Here is a 20,325-nt window from a genome sequence, read left to right as displayed (position 1 = left end):
TTCCCAGTGAGCGCCTCTTCTGACCAGACCCCCACCTCTGAGCACAAGAGGCTCTGCAGGGGACATCTAGATATAAACCATAACATCCTTCATGAGAGAACAAGGGAGACCCCAGATTTGGGAGAGAAGAAGGGGGATCGTGGGCCTGCCCTGAGGCCCTCAGCGGGGAAGCTCCTGGGAAGGCCCCAGCAACCTGGCAGACATCGCCCTTCCTACCCAGCACAGGGACAGATAGAGATGTGGAGGCTTGGGACCCCAGGGACAGGGGAGAGACAAGGGCGGGGCCTGAACGCCACCCCCCAGCAGATTCTGGGGCAAAGACTGGCTTCCTCAGAGCCTCGAAGGTGAGCTCTCTTGGGGGGGTGGGCCATGGAAGGAACTGGGAGGTCCACAGTTCGAGCAGCCCCCCGGCCGCCCCTGGAATGGGAGCTGATGACTGTAAATAGCAAGAGCTCCTGACACCGGGCCTGGGCCACATGCTGTCACCCCATAAGACCTTCTCTGTCTACACTACCCCATTGAGGAAACTGAGGCAGGGGGCGGCATAGGCACTTGGCTAAGGCCACTTGGTTTGTGAGCAGCAGAGCTGGGATTCTGTCCAGGCCTGGGTGACATTAGAGCCAGTGCTCCGAACTGCCACCTCCCACCAGCAGTAAGAGCGCTGTCCTTTGTCCAGCATTTGTGCATCTGGGGCTCAGCCACTGCCTCAGACTGGCTGGGCCCACGTGTGGCCAGAAGCCCAGAGGGATGCCTGACTGGGGAACGTGATGGCTAGCGGCTGGCCCCTGGCCCAGGAAGGGGTCATTGGGAACACTCTGTGCTGGGCCGCTTGTGTGTGCTCCTGATGGAGCCCGTGCCCTTCAGCCTTGTGACCTTCCTGCATGCTCTCCGGCTGTGACGTCAGCTAATCAAGGTCTAAGACAGGCTGGCCCGGAGGAGGCAGGCGGGCCCTAGAGGAGCCAGAGTCTTGCTTGTGGGCCAGGGTTGGACCCTCAGCTTCTTCATCCTGTCTCCAGCAGCGGCGTCCACACCAGCCGGGCCTGGGCTGTCCCTCCTGGGCTGTGTCCTCTCCTCTGCAGGGTGACAGGTTTGGGCTCAGGGCTCCTTGAGGACCTCCAGGGACTTCTGAGAGCCTGTGCTAGGCCCCTTTTATGGTGCAGGGGATTTGGGGCTGGGAGAATCCCAGAGATGGGGGCTCCCATGTGAGCAGTGGGTGGAGCTAATCAGCATGGCCGGAGCCAGTCAGTGAAGGTGGAGCCAGTCTGTGGGCAGAGCCCTGAGAGCAGACTTCAATTTCAGTTCTTAGCATTGGTACCTTGCGGGCACCAGGGACTCTGGTTTGGCCACCCAGGCCAGGTAGGTGCCCCTCTGAACGAGGCCTTGGGCTGGAGGCTGTGACACTGGATGGGACCCGATGACCTGGGCAGGCAAGGAAGGGATGACCCTTCCCGCTTGCTTCCTCCAGTGTGAGAGGGCCTTGTGTCAGGGCTGCAGGCCTCCAGTCTCTTCCTCTCTCCAGTCTGCCTGCCTCTTGTGCAAGCCCCACACCCAGTGACTGTGGCAGCTTGGGCAGGGGGTTACAAGGCACACAGGTGTGTACCATTGGTCAGAGCATGGTGGAGATTCGGGATGGATGGAAGTCGTCATCCCTTGGGGCCTGGACGGTGCTCACAGACTGAGCAAGGACTATCTGGCCCTGGCTAGATCCCCTGCAGGAGATGGTCCTCCAGGGTGGCCTTAAAAACATGGCAAATCTGGGCTGGGCAGGGCGTGATTCTTTCGCATGGGCCTCAGCCCAAGTCACAGCGCCTCTGCTCACTGAGGCTGCCCACAGCTCTGTCTCCAGCTGAGCTCTTCCCTGCCCAGCCTTCCTGCCCCAGGACTCTGAAAGGCTGCTCCTGTACCCAGCTGGGCACACCCTCCCACCCTCTGTCCCCTGAAACTGCCCATCCATCTCCTGTCTTCCCCACCTTGGGATACCTAGGGGACTACTGGCTGTGGGGTGCTGCACTTTGCTATCCCCCTCCTTCTTATCTTCTAGCAGCATTAGACATGGTCATTAGTTGCTAGAAAAAGGAAATGAAGCCCGTCAAGGTAGTGCACTCCTGTAATGCCACTGTTCTGGGCAGCTGAGGCAGGAGAGATCACAAGTTCAAGTCAAGTGTGGGCAACTTCCATGAGACCCTGTCTCAAGATTAAAATTTTTTTAAAAGGCGGATGTAGCTCAATGTGACAGCCCTGAGTTCAAACCCCAGTACTGGGGTGAGGGTGGGGGGAATGAATGAAGATCACCCAGGAGTCAGTTTATAGTTCCCATTTTAAGGAGACAGTCAGGTGTCAAAGATGTTCGATGTGTAGTCCTGAGAGCCCCCATCTGTCCCCAACACTCTCTCTTTGAGACCCCAGTGGTGCCAGGGCAGCACGCCAGCTTTGCACAGGGTGTCCCTGGCCACAGGAACTTTGCACACAGGAAGCTCTGCGAGGGCCAGCCCCAGATGCTGGCAGGACTGCCTGTGACCTGGACTCACAGGGCCTTCTCCTCCCTGGACCTGTCACCTTCCCTTGATCCTAACCTGTCAGTTCCACACTCCCCCTGCGTGGCACTGCCACCCTCCAGTACCTTCCTGTGCTTCCAGCTGGAGAAAGTAAGTCAGGGAGCCAGGGCTCTGTGGTGCTGCAGGGCAGAGCCAGTGGGCTGCTGCCAGAGGAAGTGGGAACAGCCAGGGCTCCACATCCAAGGTCACCTCATGACTCTCAGGCAGCCCTGCCTAGAGTTCCCTGGACCCCAGGCTGCCAGCTTGCTGAGTCTTCTCTCTTTTTGCTTGCCTGCCCTCCTTTCCTTCCTTCCCTCCTTCCTTCCTTCCTTCCTTCCCTCCTTCCTTCCTTCCTTCCCTCCTTCCCTCCCTCCCTCCCTCTTTCTTTTTGTATGTGTTGTTAGAGATTGAAACCAGAGTTTCCATACTGAGTTACATCCTTAGCCTATTTTTACTTTTTATTTTAAGACATGTTATCACTAAGTTGCCCAGGCTGGGCTCACATTTGCAATCCTCCTGCCTCAGCCTCCCGAAGTGCTGAGATTACAGGCATGTGCTCCTGGCAAGTGTGTCTGTCTTATCTGCTCCTTAAGGCCAGCTGTCATCACTGCTCTTGGGGATGGGATGCAGAGGACATCCAATTCTCCACTGAGCACTCAGGGCTGCCCAGCCTTGGGGCTCCACTCTGCTGTGTCTGGAAGGAGGAGATCAAGTTGCCTGCCCTGTGGCCCTCATGACTGAAGAGATAACCTGGTGCCCCATTTTAACTCTGTAAGAAAGGAAGAACCACAATCAGAATGTTTTGGAAGTTAGGGAGGGGACAGTCACTTGTGAGACTGGAAAGCAGCGCAAATGAGGTGGTCTTCTAGGTGCTGAAGGGTGGACAGGGCTCCTTGGGACAGCCAGGGGGACCACAGAGCCACTGAAGGTGCGGTTGGCATCTCTCTCACTTTGTCTTGTGGTCCCTGTGGGACAGTCTTGTCCATAATGTGGGACCTCTCGGTTCCCTGGGGACAGGATCTGCCCAGGATGGAGTGAGCCCAAGAGGTGCCAGGCTTGGCAGGAGGGAGGCCTGACAAGCAGGAGCAGGCCGAGTCCCTCGCTCTGTCTGTCCGTGCTCAGTAGGAGATGTCAGGAGCGCAGCCTTGGTGACAGGACCCCTGATGAACCCAGCCTCAGATGGCGTCAGCACAGGCCTTGCCACTCTGGGACAACCTGCAGTGTCCTGGCTCGGCTGGTGCTCCCATCCTGTCTGCCTCACCAGGGCACCTGAGGCTCCCTAGGCAGTGAGTGGCCGGCAGCCTGGCTCCTCCCTGGGGGGGTCCCAGCCAGGGCCCCAGCTCAGTGAGGTCAGGGGACGTGTATTCCAGGAATGCAGGAGGCGGGGCGGTGCCTGTGGATAAGGTCTGGATAAGCATCAGGGGTAAATATTTGCCTTGCTCCTGAGCCTGCTCTGACCACCAATGGAGGATGGGCCTAGCCCAAAGTTCATATCAGGAGATGCCTGCCCAGTGGGTCTCCCAAGCGAGGACGCCCCTCCCCCCCCCCACCGCCCCGAGAGTGTGGGGAGGGCTGGGGCCAGGTCTGCTGCCCTTTGGCTCCTCTGTGAAATGGGGCACTGGTCTGATGCAGTGTGGCCCAAGCTGGTTCAGGTCGGCTCTACAGGTCCTGCGGGCAGTGGGTGCTGCTCACGTGACAGTGGTTCTGATCCGCTCCCCCTGGCTGTGTGTGTGACCTTGAGCTCAGAGTCCCTGTCCCCTGAGCTCTCTTGCTTGGACACCTGTTTCTGCTGCCCTGGGCACAGGGTACATGTGTGCACTCATGCTGGGAAGGGTGTCCCTGCTGTGCCCAGCAGAGCACCCAGCTGCCATGTGACCCCTGTGCCCTGGCCAAAGTGCAGCACCACCCCATCAGCCTGGAGGGAAAATTAATGCTGCTCAGAAAGGAGACAGGCACAGAGAGGCCCAGTGACTCCCTCCGGTCAGGAAACAGCACAGCAGGGAATCGCGTCTCACTCTGCCCAGCCCAGTCTGGGGACTGGACCGGTGCCTCCACCATGCCCACGCCCCATTCCTCCTCAGGGATCCCCAGAGATGTGGGCAGGATGGCACGTGTGGCTGAAGGGACCATCTTGGTGCTAGGACAGCCCCACCCAAGAGGCCTCTGCTTTCCCCAAGACACAGGCTGGCCACTCACCAGCCAGCCTGTCCTCCCTTGGAGCCTCAGGGTCCTGATGGGCAACTGTGCCCTGCCCTGCCTGCCCCGGGGACTGCAGCCATCTTTGGCTGCACACTGCCCGTGCTGTGTTTACCACTGGCCTGTTCAGGCTAGGGCCAGCCAGGGACATGTGTCTCTGTGCCCCTCCCTGTGTGGCTGGCTGCCCAAGCCCACACAGGCTGTGAGCTTCAGGGGAGGGGCGGGGTGAGTGGAGTGCATCCTGCTGCCTCTGTCATCCCCCCCCCCCCCCAGCTCCTGAGTCTCCCTCTGCAGAGCAGCTCCTGGGCCCAGCAGGCTTGGGGCCGGTAGCTTCTTTATCCCCACAGGGTACTCAGAGCTCCTTAGCTGTGTGACCTTAGGAAGCTAGAGAACCTCTCTGGGCCTTGTGTGCAAATTGTGGCTGCTTCTTTTCTGGGAAGAGGCCACTCTGTTCCTCTCCAGCCTGTGACACGCTGTGTGACCTCAGTCTGGGCCTCCACTTGCCCTCTGTGAAAGGAAGAATCGGAGGCATCAAGCCCAAGGGTTCTTTACGTTCAAGATGGCAGCATTTGGGGGTTGTCAGCACCCAAGGGGTAGGAGGTGAGGTCATTGCATTTCCTGGTGGCAGACACTGGGCCTTTCAAGGTACTCCATGCCCCAGCTGTGGGTCTGACCCTTACACGGTCCAACAATCTGTATAAGGGGAGTCTCTAATGCCTCTACAGTCAGGAAACTGAGGCACGGGGAAGTTTAAGAGCCATGTCCCAGCCACATGCTGTGTAAGAGCATGAAACAGGCTCTGAACCACATCCTCTTTATCGATGATGCCAGACACCAGGCCTCGTTGGGGGACCCTGGTCTCCCTGGGCACCTGGGCTGCTGCTCAGTAAGGTGGCCCCCCAGCCCCAGGTGGTACAGAAGCCAGGGGGGGCAATGGCCCATCATGGTCCCTGCAGCCTCAAGTCTTGGCCCACGCCATGGAAGCAATTCCTCCTGCTTCTCCGTCCCTCCTGGCCCCTGGAGCAGCCCCCTTGGTCTCTGGCCTTCCTTCCCCTCCCAAGCCTTCTCCCTCAGCAGCCATGCAGGTTGCCCCAAACCAGAACTTGGGTCACATGAGACCTTGGCTGCCCCCCTCCCTCCACGACTGGGCCCCACAGACACCCCCCCCCCCATCCCACTCTGAAGGCCTACCCTGGGCCGGGCTTTCTTCCCCCTGCCTTAGAATCTTCGTCTGTTCTGTCCTGTCCTGTTCTGCCTGGAATGCTGTTCCCTGCACCTTGGCTTGACTCACCCTGCCTCAGCCTTCAACTCCACTTCCCTAGAGAGCGCTCTGTGACCTTGTCTGGGGTGCAGCCCTTGCACCATTCGTTCTGTTGCGCATCACTTTTAATTTTGCATTCTTTAAATTTTATGCTTTAAATTTCTTTGCTCATTGCCTGGGTCCCCATGAGGCTGAGGACCCCAGTCACAGCACTGGGGGTTCATGACGTGTGTGTTGAGTGAATGCATGACTGCCCCTTCAGGGACAGTCTGTGGCTGGGGACTTGACCGCAGCTGGGGGCCAGGCCTGCATGGCCATCTCTGGCTCCCTTGGTCTTGACACCTGCTCTCTTTGTAGGAGGAGGATGGAGCTGGAGTGAGGGCCTCGAGCTGCTGACTGGCGCCAGGGACACTGGTGACACACAGACCACAGAGGTAGGTGTACATCGTCACCCCGACCTCAGGGCCGTGCATAGCTGGCCTCCTGACTCGAGGACAGGGTGTGGCTGAGCCGGTGTCTCGGCCCTCGTGGGTGGGGTCGGGTGCTGCCACCTCACAGGGACGTCGCTGTGTCCCAGTGGGCCCTCCTAACACCCAGGGCCTCTGTGCCCTGGTCTGTCTCTGGTGTAGCTGCTGGGAGTATACCCAGGAGAGGGTGGGGCCTGCCCATGCCACCCTGAGTTCATGGGTACATGGGCCACCACACTGAGCCAGGCAGAGAGCGGGGTGGTACGGTCGCCACCGTGGGTCACAGATGCCGAGGTGGCACTACAGGGGTAAATTCTGACTCTGGTGCTTGTCTGCTGTGACGTTGTGCAATTGCTCTGGGCCTCAGTTTACCTGTCTGTCAGTGGGGATGGGTGCAGTGCCTGCCCTGCTGCTGTGTTGAGGGAACTGCCCACCTGGAACACAGCAGTCTTCAGAGTGTGTCAGCCCTCCTGTTCCCCCCGACTCTGGCCACACCGTCCCCTTTCCCTGGAGCACCCACTGCCCAGAGAGACAAGAAGTGGGCCCTGGCCTGAGCAGGGGACCCAGACCCTTCGTGAGCTCCTGAGATTGGCGGGGGCCAGCAAGTCCTGAGGCTGAGCCTCGCATGCGGCCTCTAGCCTGGACACCAGTCTTCATCACGGGGAGCCATTGGAGGGTTGATCGCACTTAGTCATGTGCCAGATGCAACCTGTGTGGCCCTCAACCCACAGAAGAGGATTCACACAGATGGGCACTCAGCCGAGGCCTCTTTGTCCCAGGGCACCTTGGCACTGGGCCAGCAGGAGAGCAAGGACCCCCCACCCCATCTTAGCACGGAGGCCTCACCTGTGGCCGAGACACTCTAGACAGCCCAGTGTCCCCAAGGGTGGTGGCAGAACTGAGCTGCTGTCGCTCCGGAACCTGGGTGCCAGACTCTGTCTACTTCCTGCCGCCAGAATCCCAGCTCCCTGTGTGTTTGTCCCTTGGGCCAGTCCCTTCCTTGCTGTAGGATGTCATCCAAAAATGAGGACAATTGTGACACCGTTGCAGATGGGCCATTGTGAGTGACAGTGCTCAAGAAACCGTGAATACTTTGTTTTATTTTTACGGGGGTTTTTTTGAGACTTAGTATTGTTATGTAGCCCAGGCTGGCTTTGAATTTGCTGTTCTCCCGTCTGTCTCCCAAGCGCTGGAATTATCGGCATGGACTACTACTCCCAGCTCTGGGAATACTTTTTTAATCATACAACATCTTGCTGTGCATGGTGGCCACACACCTGTAATCCCAGCACTTGGGAGGCTGAGGCAGGAGGATTGCAGTGAGTTCAAGGCCAGCCTGGGCTTTTTCTAGAGGCTTGATGTGGCTAAGAAATCCATTAAGCTATAAGTGGCAGGGGTGGGGATTTGAACTGAGGTCTTCAAAACTATGCAGCCAGAATGCCTCAGAGATGAGGGTCGGGGCCACAGGGCAGTCACTTGCTCAGCCCCTAAGCCTGCTGCTCCCTGGACCCAGAGGGTGCCCCCTAAGGTTGGCAGTGAGCCCTTCCCCGAGGGCCTTCTCCAATTCCATTCTGCTAGGGGAACCCGCTGTTAACTGTCAGGTAACCTTTGAAATTCTCCTTCACGGTGGGTTCTCTTTTCGGATGTTTTTCAAGGTAATTCATTCCCTTTCCAGAAATTGCCAGTGGAGGAGCATGAGGCAGCTGGTAATTAATCATAAGAGCGGCTTCAAGTTTATTCTTTTTTTAAAAAAAAAAGTGAGGAACAGAAAGCCTTGGTGGAAGAAGAAAAAACTGCTCCAAGGCAGAGGTGGTAATCAATACCTCCATGTCCTAGAAACGGCTGGGCTGGGGATGGCAGAGTGGGGACGCCTCCCTTCCTCCCAGACCTGGCAGATGGTCACCGTGGGCCGCAGTGTGAGGCTCTGATCCTGACCCTTGGCTCCCTGTGTGACTCTGGGAAGCCACTGCTTCTCCTGTGTCCCAGGTACCCGTCCTTGTTGGAGAAGATGGTACAGCCTATGGCTCAGTGACAGCCAGGGCAGTGGGACACTGAAAAGACAGCCTGGCCTGGGGGACCTTGGCCAGGGGAGCTCTGTGCCCACGGTGGCAACCACACTGTCCCCCTGGTGTTTTCAAATTCAGCTCTCCGCGAGACCGAGCTGTTGAAGTTGATTATTGTTTATGTTTTTAAAAGCTGCTCCTTGGATGATATGAGTTCCTTGTTGCTAAATGTGCTTGAGGTGGAGTTGGGTTTGCCCAGGACACTTGGCCATTTTTTTTTTTTTTTTTGGTACCAGCGATCAAACGCAGGACCTTGCGCTTTCAAGGCAGGCACAGTGCCACTGAGCTAAATCCCCAGCCCTGCCCAGGTCACTTGGGCAGCAGACTGGCCAGGGCCCTGGAACATCCCTGAGTCAGAGAGAGAAAGAGACTTGCTGAGATGGACAAGGGGGAGGCTGGGCTAGCAGAGGGAACCCTGTCATCTCCAAGCCCCTTCCCTGAGGCCCAGGGGAGCCCCACTGGAGCGAGCCCCGCCCCTGCCCCGGGGATGCAGTGTTGGGGGCCTAGCTGGCTGGGTGAGGCCCCCCGCTGCCCCCAAGGGTGTCCCCCCTCTGGCCCTGCCGTGGGCCCAGTTCTCTCCCCAGAGGCCCAGCACAGTGTCCCAGCCCCCTCAGGGGCCCAAGGAGGAGCTGGGGTTTGGGAAGGGGAGCAGGGGCATGGGTGGGTTGTGCGGGCTGTGGTGCAGTGGGGAGGCTGTGTGCCCATGCATGAGCAGCCGAGGAGCAGGGAGACCCACGTGTGCCCAGACCCCCATGGGAAGCTTTCTGTTGAGACCCTCATGCCAGCCCACATTCACACTGGCCAGGGTGGCCCCGCTGCGCATGAGGGACCCACTGAAGGGCAGCATTGGGACATCCAGGCCGCAGAGCTCTGGCCTTCCCTTCCCAGCAGCCAGTCCTGCTGTGGACTCCTGAGTCCCAAGTCTGCCCGGGCCTCTGCATGAGTGTGCATGAGTGTGTGTGCGTGTGCATGAGTGTGCGTCTCTGGGCTCTTGCGGGGGTGGGGAGTGTTCTCCATCTCTCTGCCTCTCCCTGTCCCTAGCTTTGTTTCTCTGTGGCCCACAGCATCCCCTCTCACTCTGTGGTCACCCTCCCCTGATGTCCCCCTGAGCCCAGCACCTCCACACCTCCTTCAGATCCTCCTGCCAGGCCACCCCACAGGGTATCTGCTCTGTGTCACCGCCTCCTGTCATCTCCAGGCTGAGTAGAAGAGAGACACCCACCCGGCTCCCACCCTGCCACCCGCTGGAGGTGTCCAGGCAGCATCCTGCACTGTAAGCTGCTCAGAGGCTACACTCAGAGACCTGGGCGCCTCAGGATGGAAATGGCACTCCCAGCTCAGTGGCAGGCTCGGCACTCACCCATGGCTGCCCAGCCGCCCAGAGTCGGGGGCCTGTGTGGGGGGCTGCTGCAAATCTGGCATTTTCCCCAGCAGTAATGAAATTCCTGCTATAATTAGAAGTGAGGTGTCAGGAGCAGCAGCCTGCAGGGAGGGTGGGTGAGCTCACAAATAAACACTGCCCCCCCAGGGGAGAGTGCACTGGAGAAGGGGTCCTGGGGCGTCTCAGTGACATGGATGCCCCCGCAGGAGCTCCCTCCATCCCATCCCCCTCCGTGGGGTGGGGTCAGCGTCGTCCTCGCAGTGCCTCCCATGTGCCTGGCTAGCTCAGCCTGGCCTGAGAGGCCGCTGTCTTCCAGCCAGGGACCCCTTTCTTGGCCACATCATTTGCCAGCCTCTGCCTGTGCCCTGGGCTGCAGCTCCACCACCCTCTCTCCCCCTTGAGCCTTCATGTCCCTATCAACACCCCTGTCGCCAGGTGCTCCATGGTCCCGACGCCTGCCCCAAGCCACGATCCCTACTTGTAACAGCACAGCTCTACCCCCAGGGCCCTGAGCCCCGGCTCCCTGGAAGCCTCCCCTAGACACCTGGCCCTTCCTTCCCGCATTCTCCTCTCTCTGCCCTCCATGCTGATCGGGTGGCCGTGGCTGCTTCTTCTTGATTATACATCAGAATGATGATCTATTGGATACACCGCCGTTTTTACATCTCGTGTGTGACGTGCACACTGAATCTTCACATCTTCTGTTGCCGCACTGCCCCACGGTGGCTCCTAACTACGTAGTGGATGGTCTAGTCTCGGAGGGGTCAGCTTCTTCACTTTGCAGGTGGGGAAACTGAGGCCGGGGGAAGCCAGTGCTGTGGGGAACAGCTTGCTGAGCACATGCTGTCCTTGGAGGCCAGGATCCCCTAGCCTGCAGCACAGGAAACAGCCTCAGACCAAGACAGCCACCACAGGTAGTGTCCCATGGGGACCAGTCCTGGCTTCCAGACAGTGAGCACTCATGGAGACAGCGGCTCAGAGGGTGAGAGCCACCCCAGGAAAGCAGGACACCCTCCCTTGACAGCCAGGACTCAGTCTGAGTTGTGGAGGTGCCCAGAGGGGTGGTCCCATTGAACCTGGTTTCCGGGTGTGGAAGACGCTGGCTTCAAGATCAGGAAGGGGAGACAGGAATTCCTTCCTGGAGGTGGGCTGCCCATTCTGGCCAGCCTGGGTGTTCTCTAGAGGTGAGGTGTCTCCCTGGCCCCTCCAGAGCCTCCGCCCTCCTGAGCAGATTTGCCTCTTTGTTCCCAGGAGCCCCCCGGGCTGTACTTGGCTGCTCGCTCCATTTCTGTCCATTCCTCTTGTTTGCCTCCGTGCAGGCAGTGTGGCAGGGAGTCAGGGAGGGGTCAGGACCCAGGCAATTCTCCTTCCATGCGGACAGCCACTGCCTGCCAAGAGTTGCTCCATGAGGGCCTTGCTTCCTGTCCCGGCCCAGGGAGACTGCTGTCCCCTTCTGTGGCCCCTCCAACCCCAGGCCTGGCCTTGCTTTGCAAGCCCTGCTGGACTGTAGCTCCAAAAAGGCTCAGGACAGGCTCTGAGCCGCATCCCCAGGTAGTGACATCAGTGTGGTCTCCACTGGTGTCCTCCACCCTGACTGCTGGGTGAGCTGTGCCCCCGAGAGCCTTCGAGAACCCTGGAGAGCTGACTGGTTAACACAGAGCAGGGAACTGGGGGACTCCAAGCCTTGGGAAGCCCTCCTCTCAGATCTTCCTCCAGTTTCGTGCACCTCACCCTCCATGGCTCCAGTCTGGGGAGCCGCACATCTTGCCTCCCACCTGCTTGGAACCCTCTGCCACTTCCCTCAGGCAACTTAGGGGCCTCTTGCTGAGCCTGAGGGCTCTGCTTCATAACCTCTGTGGCATGCTCCCCTGAGCCACCTGTCTGGCCATCTTCTGGTCAGTGTGCCAGTTGAGCCTGAGACACCACCCTCCCGGGATGGCTCTGTGAGCTCTCCCCAACCCCGTTCCCAGCCAGGCTCCCCGTGGCACCCCCTTGCTATTGTCACTGCCTCCTGCACCCTGCAGCTCCCCGCTTCTCCTGCCAGGCAGCTGCAGGTGGCGAGGGATTGAGCCAGAAAGGCTTTGATGGGCTGGAACCTATCCACAGTCTGGAACATTTTTCTGTGTATGTGGAAAAAAACACAGGGAATGTCCTTGTATCCTTGAGGAACCTTCTCCCGTCCTCAGTCACGGCTGCAGAAAAGGTGATAGAGGTCATCTTATGCCTGCTGGTGGCTCCTCCAGTGGCTCCTTGGACACCTTTGCTGGAGAACTCACCAGCCACCATTTGGCCATAAATTGAGGGTGTGAAGGATGCAGTGTGGCACATGGTTCCAGACAGCTCTGGGTTCTAGTCTCTGCCTTCCTGCAGGACACTGGCCTCTAGTCCTTGCTTGAGCCTGTGAGTGAGAGTTTGGGGAATGATACTTCCGGGTGGAGGAAGTACTTGGCCAGCCTGCCCATGTGCACAGGCCACCTGGGTGCTGGTTTAAATGCAGGTTGCCAGGATCTCTGCTGAGTCTGTAGGTCTGGAGATGGACCCAGGAGTCTGAAATGTTCACAGGTTCCCCAGATAACACCTGTGACCAGACCAGTCTGCAATGCACCAGAGCCTGCAAAGTGCAGCCAGCCTCCAGGCGGGACCCGGGAGTGATGTGTCCTCACTGTAGGAGCAGAGACAAAGCCAGTGCCTCTGTGTGGCTCAGCCCTTGCGGGAATAAACCAAGAGTCCCTGTGATCCTGCTCTTACAGCCTCATGATAGTCTAATGGACATTTCCCGATGTCCCCCTTCCAGGCTGTCATTTTAGCCCCATTCCCTTTGGCCGCAGAACATTTGGCCTAGCAGCCTCCTATCAGCTCCGGAGCCCGAGCGACATAGCTGTCTTCTTAGCACGATGTACCATGTAGTGGCCATTGCCTTGGTCTTCCAGGAACCCTCTGGCTCCACAGGAGTCTGTGGTGTCCACTTGGATCCTGGATCTTTCCTGCAGGCTCAGCTGAGCTTCTCCCCTGAGCCCAAGGGAGACGGAAGGGGGCAGGAGTGGATGGGGCTGTCTGGTTCCTCAGGGGTCTTGGGACTGTATCAGTGTCAGAGCCCTTTCTTGTTACAGGTGGGGAAACTGAGGTCTAACGTGGACTGTGCCTTGCCAGGCCACCCAGGGAGGCTGTGGGGAGCACTGTGTGCTCCTGAGCTTCCAGTCTGGTCTCTGGGCTGTTCCACATCATTCAGCTCCCAGGGAGGTCCACCCGGGACAGCAGCCCACCAGACTTTGGCCTAAACCATCCTTTGCAGCCCCCGGGAAAAGACAGGGCCACCTCAGCACCAGACTCAGGGCCTGCCTGCTCCCCAGCACTGGTCCTTTCTTTGACCCGTACCATCAGCCCAAATCCACAGTCCGCTCTTGGCCCCGGGTGCCTGCGCATGGAAAGTGTCCAGGAATATCATGTGCACTCCAGAGGTGGGACACTGCCCAGATTCCCCTGCCTGATTTCCACTCTGCGGTGCCCCAGGAGGGTTAGTAAAGGAGGTGACAGAGCTGGATCTGTCCCAGTGAGACTTGTTTGAGGCAGCTGGGCCCTGGCAAGGGTCAGAGAAGGAATTGTTCAGTGCCGGGCACTCACCCCTCTACCTGGATGATGTCAGGGCTCAGGGTCTGGGTGGTGCTGCTGCTCAGATGAGGGGCTGGAGCTCTCCTCATCGCTGGCATCCTGCTTGTACAACCAGCTGAGGGTGCAGGACCACCGCAGTGGCCCCATCCGAGAGTGCACTACAGAGCCATCTCTCAGCCTTTGTGCAGGGCAGCCCCTGCTTGCTGCACCCATCTGCAGTTGCTAAGGCAGCAGTGTGTAGTATGTACCTACTGTTTGTGTGGGGCTGTGTTTGGCTCTTGGGAGAGCCCTCAGGGAGCTCACAGTGCAGGTCATGGTGCGGGCACATGCAGAAACGGTATGTGGTGAGATCCAGAGAGGAGGGGGCCTCGGGAGTGGCGTGCAGGGAAGACTTCCTGGAGGAGAAAGATTGCAACCATTGACACTCAGATACTCAGGGATGTCGGGTGGGGCTAGAGGAGGGGCAGGGGCTGGCATCTGTACAAGAGCACTGTGAGCAGAGCACACAGCTGCCCTCTCCTGGGCAGGTAGCAACAGGGAGAGCTGCTGAGCAGACTGTGAGTGTTGTTAGGCAGCCACAGGCTCAAACCAGGCATCATCGATACCTGTTCAGTAGCTGCGCTAAGTGTTGTGACAGGGAGCAGCATGTCATAGGTGCCCAATAAACGCTGACTGGCTGAAGGGGACACTCATGTGTCTGTGGAGTGACTGAAAACCCAGACTGGGAAGCAGATGGGACAAGAAGACAGCTCACAAGGATTTGGGGACAGGAGACAGAGGCAAGGGCAGCTGGCCTCATTCACTGGAACCCAAAGGTGCTGGCCATCCTTCTGAGCCACTGCCTTGCCCTCTTGCAGGCCCGGTGGCACCTGGTAGAGCAGAGATAAAGTGGGCCAGGGTGCTGGGCTCAACTGCAGAGTGGTGGTTGTCTCTGTGGGGCTCATTTGTACCCAGCACTGGGCATGTGTCCAGAGATGCCACTTATCCCCGAGCCCCTAAGACAGGAGGACCACATCTGTCACTGAAGGACAGAGCCCAGCTGGGCTGCAGGACCTGGAGATGGTAATGATTAGGATATTATTAGTATTAATAATGACACTGGCATCCTCCCTCTCCATGACAACTGTGCCCTTGGAGGTAGGGCCCATAATTTCCATTCTGTAGATGAGGAAACTGAGGCAGAGGGAATCAGGAGAACAGCTGGGTCTCAGGGTAGCAGTGTGCCTCCTCTGACTCTGACCTCAACGCACCTCACTTGGGTGTCACCTCCTCCATCCTCATTGCCTGCACAAGGGCCCCGGGAGCATCTCTTTGGGCACAAAGGAGGAGGAGGAGGACACACACGCTCCAAAACCTCATTTGAAGTCTCTTGTTATCGATTTTCACACAGACCCTGCCTGTGCCTGACCCACCTGTCAGAAAGCTGACCGCCAGCCGTTAGAGAATGGGTCCCTCCCCCGTGGGCCTTTTGTAACAGAAGTAAATTATCTGCTGGGCTTTGGTGCTGGGCAGTGCGATAATTCAGGTGTTCAGATGGTAATGAGCACGAGGCCAGCCAGGGAGGAGGTAGTGAGTCAGAGCAGGTTTTGGCTGGAATTAAAAGTGGTTAATCTCAGGACAATAGGATTTTTCCAAATCCGCACGCTTTACTCCAAGAATAAACTGACCCAAGACCCCAGGCTCCCTGCCTGGGCCTGTGAGAGACCTCTGGGCTGGGGAGCTCCTCAGCAGGAAGTCGCTAGTGGCTTGGGTGTGGGAGCAGGTCAGGACCCAGGGGCCAGAAGGCAGCCTGGTGACCTAGGTGCCAGGACAACCTGATGCCTTTGGGGTGGGGCAGAGGTTCTCGGGAAGGAAGAATTTTACAAACAGAGAGAGCAAGTGACTTGCCCAGGGCCACCAGCCAGGATCAAAGGCCGAGCCCTTGCTGTCAGTCACTGTGTTGTGCTGCCCTGTGTGTCTGTGACTTCATTTTCGAGTGCATCGTGTGTTTGGGGAGTCTTAGTGGTAGCTGTGTTCATTACCATTTACTCCAGTTACTTCATATGCATCATCTAATTTAGTCTTCGTAGAAGTCTTTTTTATATTTTATTTTTCAGTGCCGGGGATCAAACTCAGAACCCTGTGCTTGCGAGACAGGTGGTGACACCACTGAGCTAAATCCCTAGCCCTGTTTTAAAAATGAGAAAACTGAACAGCAGAGAAATTAAGTAAAATGGCTATGGCCACACAGCTACTGGGAACTGGGGCTAGAATTTGAGCCTGGCTACATCTGACTTTCAAGGTCAAGCCCTCAGCCAGCCCGCAGCACAGGGCACCTGCCTGAGCTCCATGGGGCCTGCGTCCCTGCCATGCAGGAAGATCACAGGAGGCTGCTTAGAGGCCACATCAGAATTCTCTTTCCTGCAGACTTGGGCTGTAATCATCAGGACCCGGACCTTCCAGAGGCTCTTTCTGGGTGCCTAGAGGGCTGGGTGCACAGTACGCGTGCTCCCCAGATTCTGTGGGGATTACTGGGGCAGCCAGCCCAGAGCCTTCCACAGGGAGAGTCGTTGGTCTTGGGGACCCACCTGCCCAGACAGCTGGGTCAGCCTCAAGGCTACCCAGGACACACAGTGCTGGCTGGGAGGATCTGAAAAGGACAACAGGAGTGAAGACACAGGTACCACAATCCCTGGGCACCAGTTCTGGCCTGTAGAAGGGAGTGTAGGAGGAGTGGCAAGGGACAGCCCCGCCAGGGACCACGCCTGTGTTTTGATAGGCAGTGGGGAGCCAGCAAAGGTTGGGATCTGTAAGGGGACCCTGGGCACCGTTTCTCCCTGGGCTTTCCTTGTAACCCAAGGTGTCAGATCCCAGACCCAAGCAGCTGGATGGATGCTGGCAGGAAGGGTGTTCATGTTGGTGATCCCTTTTGTAGCTGAGCTGTCCTGGTCCAAGTCTGGCCTTTAAAATCCAAGCCCAGTGTGGGCAGGCCTTGAGGTATTCAGAGTATCTATTCAGAAATTGGGTAATATGGGAAGGGGCATCCACAGCCGAGCAGCTCACACAGATGTCTGTAAACCCTTGGAGACACAGGATGGTTGGGGCTGTGGCGTCGGAGGATGCATCAGTCCCACCTCTGCTGCAGGAAACTGCAGAAGGGAGGACACTGAGGCTCAGAGCTGCGCAGGGCTTTGAAAAGAGGCTCAGAGTCATCACCTAGGACAGTGTGCAGCGCCAGATGCAAGGGAGTCCTCTTGTCCCTAGACATTGAGGTCACACAGTACCCAAACATGGAGGGAGACCCGGGTGACAGCAGTCTCACCTAACTCGTGACCCAAAGCAACTGGAGAGCCTGCTGGGGCTGGGTGCCCATCTTTCGATCTCTACCCACCCTCTACTGTGCTGTCTTTGGTCTGTCCCGCCTGCCCCCTCTGTCCCCTTCCATCTTAAATGAATGCCCTTCCGAGGGTGGTCTCTGTCCCTGGCCTGTCTCTGCCTCTACCTTGGAGCAGGTCTGCCCCAGGACTTTCCAGTCGGCACCTCTTTCTTACTTTTTTTTTCTCTCTTTCCTTTTGTCTCTCTCAAGTGTGCATGCATGCGTGCACTCTGTGAGTGTCCTGCCCCATTCTGCACCCCCTTGCACACATGTACACACACGTCTGTGGCCCTCTGGGCTGCCCTCAGGGTCCTCCCCACTCCCACAGGCTGGGAACCCACACATTCTGTCCACACCGGCTGCATGAACACCTCTGCCACGGGCATTCTGTTTACTGGGAATTTCCCAGAAGCACTGTGTGTGTCTGCAGCAGCCCTCCTGGCATGGGCCTTAAAACTCTTGGGAGCCCTGGGAGCCTGGCCATCACCCAGCCTGGAAAGTAGCTCCCACTCAGGAGTAGGAATGCCCCAGATGGGAAGGAACAGGGCAAGGACAGTTCATGATGAAAGCAAACAAGAAAGGGATTCTGTTCCCTGAAAATGTACCCTTTCAGGGACCCCCAGAAAGGGAGGCATAGGTTCACCATGTGCACCATGCAGGCAGGCAGGGCTGGAAGCTGCAGTGGTATAGTGGGATGAGACCCACTGCACAGGCCCAGGAGCCCAGGCCAGTGACAAGACTCCTCTCTCTAGAAACTCCTTGAGTGCGTGGCTAGTGCGAAGGGTTCCCAGGCCTCTGAACCCACTGTGAGTAGAACTCGCAACCCATCCTCTGTCCTTCAGTCATTCAGTTGCTATTTCTTTAGCAAGTATCTGTGTACCAGATACTTCAGTGAGCAAAAGCCTGGGTCTGTGAGTCACAAAGCTGGCAGTCTAGCAGGCAAAAGAGACATGGGAGGCCTTCCTGACAGCTTACCTGGTCCCCTCCTGGATTGTCCCTCTGGGGACCCTGTGGCCCAGGGCATGGGAGTTGGCCGAGACCCTTCTGTGTGCAGGGCAGAGCCTCCTGCCCATGAGCGTAGCCCACGCATTCTGTGCACACTGGCTGCATCAACGTCTCTGCCATGAGCGTCTCAGTTCACTGGGAATTTCCCAGAAGCACCTGGGCATGGGCAGGGCTGGCAGGACCAGCTTGATAGTGAAGCCTGGGGAAGGGTGGCCTCAAACAGCAGCAGCAGAGCCAAAGCAGAATAGGCAAGTCGGATGGGGCCGCCCAGGCAGCTTTGTGAGACTGGCTCCAGCCGCGCTGCCTTAGAGAGGGTTCTTACTCCTCTGGGCCTGTTTGCTCCCCTGGGTGATGCGAGGGTCCTGTGACTTCCATGATGTCCTGGTGCCTGGTCTGTGGGAAGCGTGCAGTAGTGTCAGCTGCCATCGCTGTCTTCAGTGGGGTGTGGGATCGTCTCCGTTTGCCAGGGGCCCGGTCTGAAGATCTGCCAATCTAAGCTGTGGTCATTCTGTCTTTGCTATTACTCTGGTGTCCTTAGGAAGCCTTTCTGTCTGTAGGCCTCAGTTTCTCCATGTGTTCAGTAAGGGGGAGGCCAGGGCGTGGAATTTGGGGAGTTGGTCTCGAGTGTATGAAGTGATAACAGATCCATGTAAACTGCGTGGCATCTGGGCCTCCTCGAGCTTCAAGGGAGCAAATCCCTCATGGATTCCCAGCTGCAGCAGGGCCTGGAATGGCACACAGTTAGGTCCGTGGAGCCCAGCGCCTAGTGAGGACCTGTAAGTTGAAAACATGATGTCTCCTGTTGGAGGCCAGCAGAGGGCTGGATGCCCAGTGGCCTTGGAAAGCTGGCTTCCAGCTCGGGAAGCCCTGCTCCCCGCAGCACCGGCCACAAAAACAGAGGAAAAGTGAAACCTTTTCAAGTCTGTTTCCACTGTAAACAGGGATGAAAGCTGGCTCCTGCAGCCTCTAGCCAGGCTTCCCCACCCCACTGCCCAGACACTGTCTTCCTGACCAACCAGAGAAGCCCTGTGCCCCCAACTCATGAAACCTTACCAGTTCTCTGCTAGGATGCCCAGCCCTTAGCCCTGGCCCCTGCCCTGAGACTGGGAAGGGCAGGGAGAGGACAGCAGCGCAGAGATGTACAGTACTTGCCCAAGCCACACAGCAATGATGGGGGACAGAGTGGTCCCCTCCTTCCTGCCCAGATGCTGCAGGCCACAGAGGGAGCCCTTGTAGGGCAGCAGTGCCTCAGGGAAACTGCTCCACCCAATTGGACACCAATTTCTTTGACTTTGGCCTGTAAATGGAGGAATCTGGCACAAGCAGCATTTAGTGGAAGTGACTTATTGATTTTCAACTTTATAATATCCTTTCTCCCCTAGTAACACGGGCTTGTTGTAGATGGCCTGGAGGTCGAAGGAAAGTGAAAGATGAAAAATAAAATTGGTGTAATCATCCCACCCAGAGGTCATCCTGAATGACATTTGGCTGTATTTTCTTCTGGTCATTTTGTTGTTCCCTCTTTTCTCTTTTGGACTTATATCACAAGCAGGTTTCAGACATGATTTTTTTTCTTGCTTTTTTGAGACAGAGTCTCACTATGTATTCCAGGCTGGCCTTGAACTCACACCAGTCCTCCTGCCTCAGCCTCCTGAGTGCTGGGATTACTGGCGTGCACCACCACTCCTGGTTTTCAAGCATGATTCTTTTTTTTGATACGGGAATGAAACTCCGGACCTTGCACTTTCGAGGCAGGTGCTGAAACCACTGAGCTAAATCCCTGGCCCTCAAGCATGATTCTTTTTTTTTTTTTTTTTTGGTACCAGGGATTGAACTCGGGTCCTTCTGCTTTTGAGGCAGGCAAGCATGATTCTTAATGGCCCTGTGGAGGGCCAGGGAAGGGCCAGGCAGCATCCTCTGCACAGTCTGCTTGTCTTGGGCCAGGGCTGGGTGGGATGGGCACTGTTGGGGACACTATGGGGAGATGCCCCAACCTTCAGTGCAGGTCCTGGTGACAGTGGCTTGGCCTGGACCCTCGTGCCTAGGGACGCAAGAGCTCTGAGTTGCCATGTGACTCTGAAATGGCATTGAGGCAGCCTGTGACGAGCCCTGCTGACACGGCTCCTTCACTCGGTCACCCACAGACAGCCGCAGCTGAGTGCCTACTATGTCCAGGTGATGGAGAGTCGGGTCCAGCGCCCCTGACCTCCCAGCCATGTTCCTGCCCCTTTAACCCAAAGCCTTCCAGTCCCCTCCTTGCCAGCCTCTCCCCAGGCTGGGGCTGGAGCCCAGCTGGGTGCGGTACCCACAGGGGTCACAGGAGGAGCTGTCACCAGCGTCCTTGGTGGCCCTAAGACAGCTTTATGGAGGACGGATTGAGACTGTCTCCCTCCTGGCAGGTTTATGTCTTCATTCTTTAAGCCCTGCACTGATTTTTCCACAGCAGCCTCCCTG

At 57.6% G+C, this 20,325-nt stretch overlaps 1 protein-coding gene across 7 annotated transcripts in view; it reads left to right on the top strand.

Annotated features, from left to right (window-relative positions):
• The window catches only part of Zmiz1 (zinc finger MIZ-type containing 1), a 191,988-nt gene that overhangs the window by 65,070 nt on the left and 106,593 nt on the right, over positions 1 to 20,325 (top strand). For 5 of the 7 annotated variants that reach the window (XM_004846386.4, XM_004846387.4, XM_004846383.4 and 2 more), the window contains one exon: positions 6,349 to 6,425. The gene's annotated coding sequence lies outside the window, so the exon portion shown is untranslated. Of the gene's footprint in view, positions 1 to 1,067; positions 1,088 to 1,336; positions 1,357 to 6,348; positions 6,426 to 20,325 lie in introns of those variants that run through there. The other 2 variants (XM_004846385.4, XM_004846384.4) reach the window with 2 other exon arrangements.

This window comes from Heterocephalus glaber, unplaced genomic scaffold (assembly GCF_053883595.1).
Source record: "Heterocephalus glaber isolate CG9 unplaced genomic scaffold, H.glaber_assembly_v1.0 deba00001497, whole genome shotgun sequence".
Lineage (NCBI taxonomy): Eukaryota > Metazoa > Chordata > Mammalia > Rodentia > Bathyergidae > Heterocephalus > Heterocephalus glaber.
Note: the sequence above shows the minus strand (reverse complement) of the source record. Positions and strands in the feature narration are given on the sequence as shown.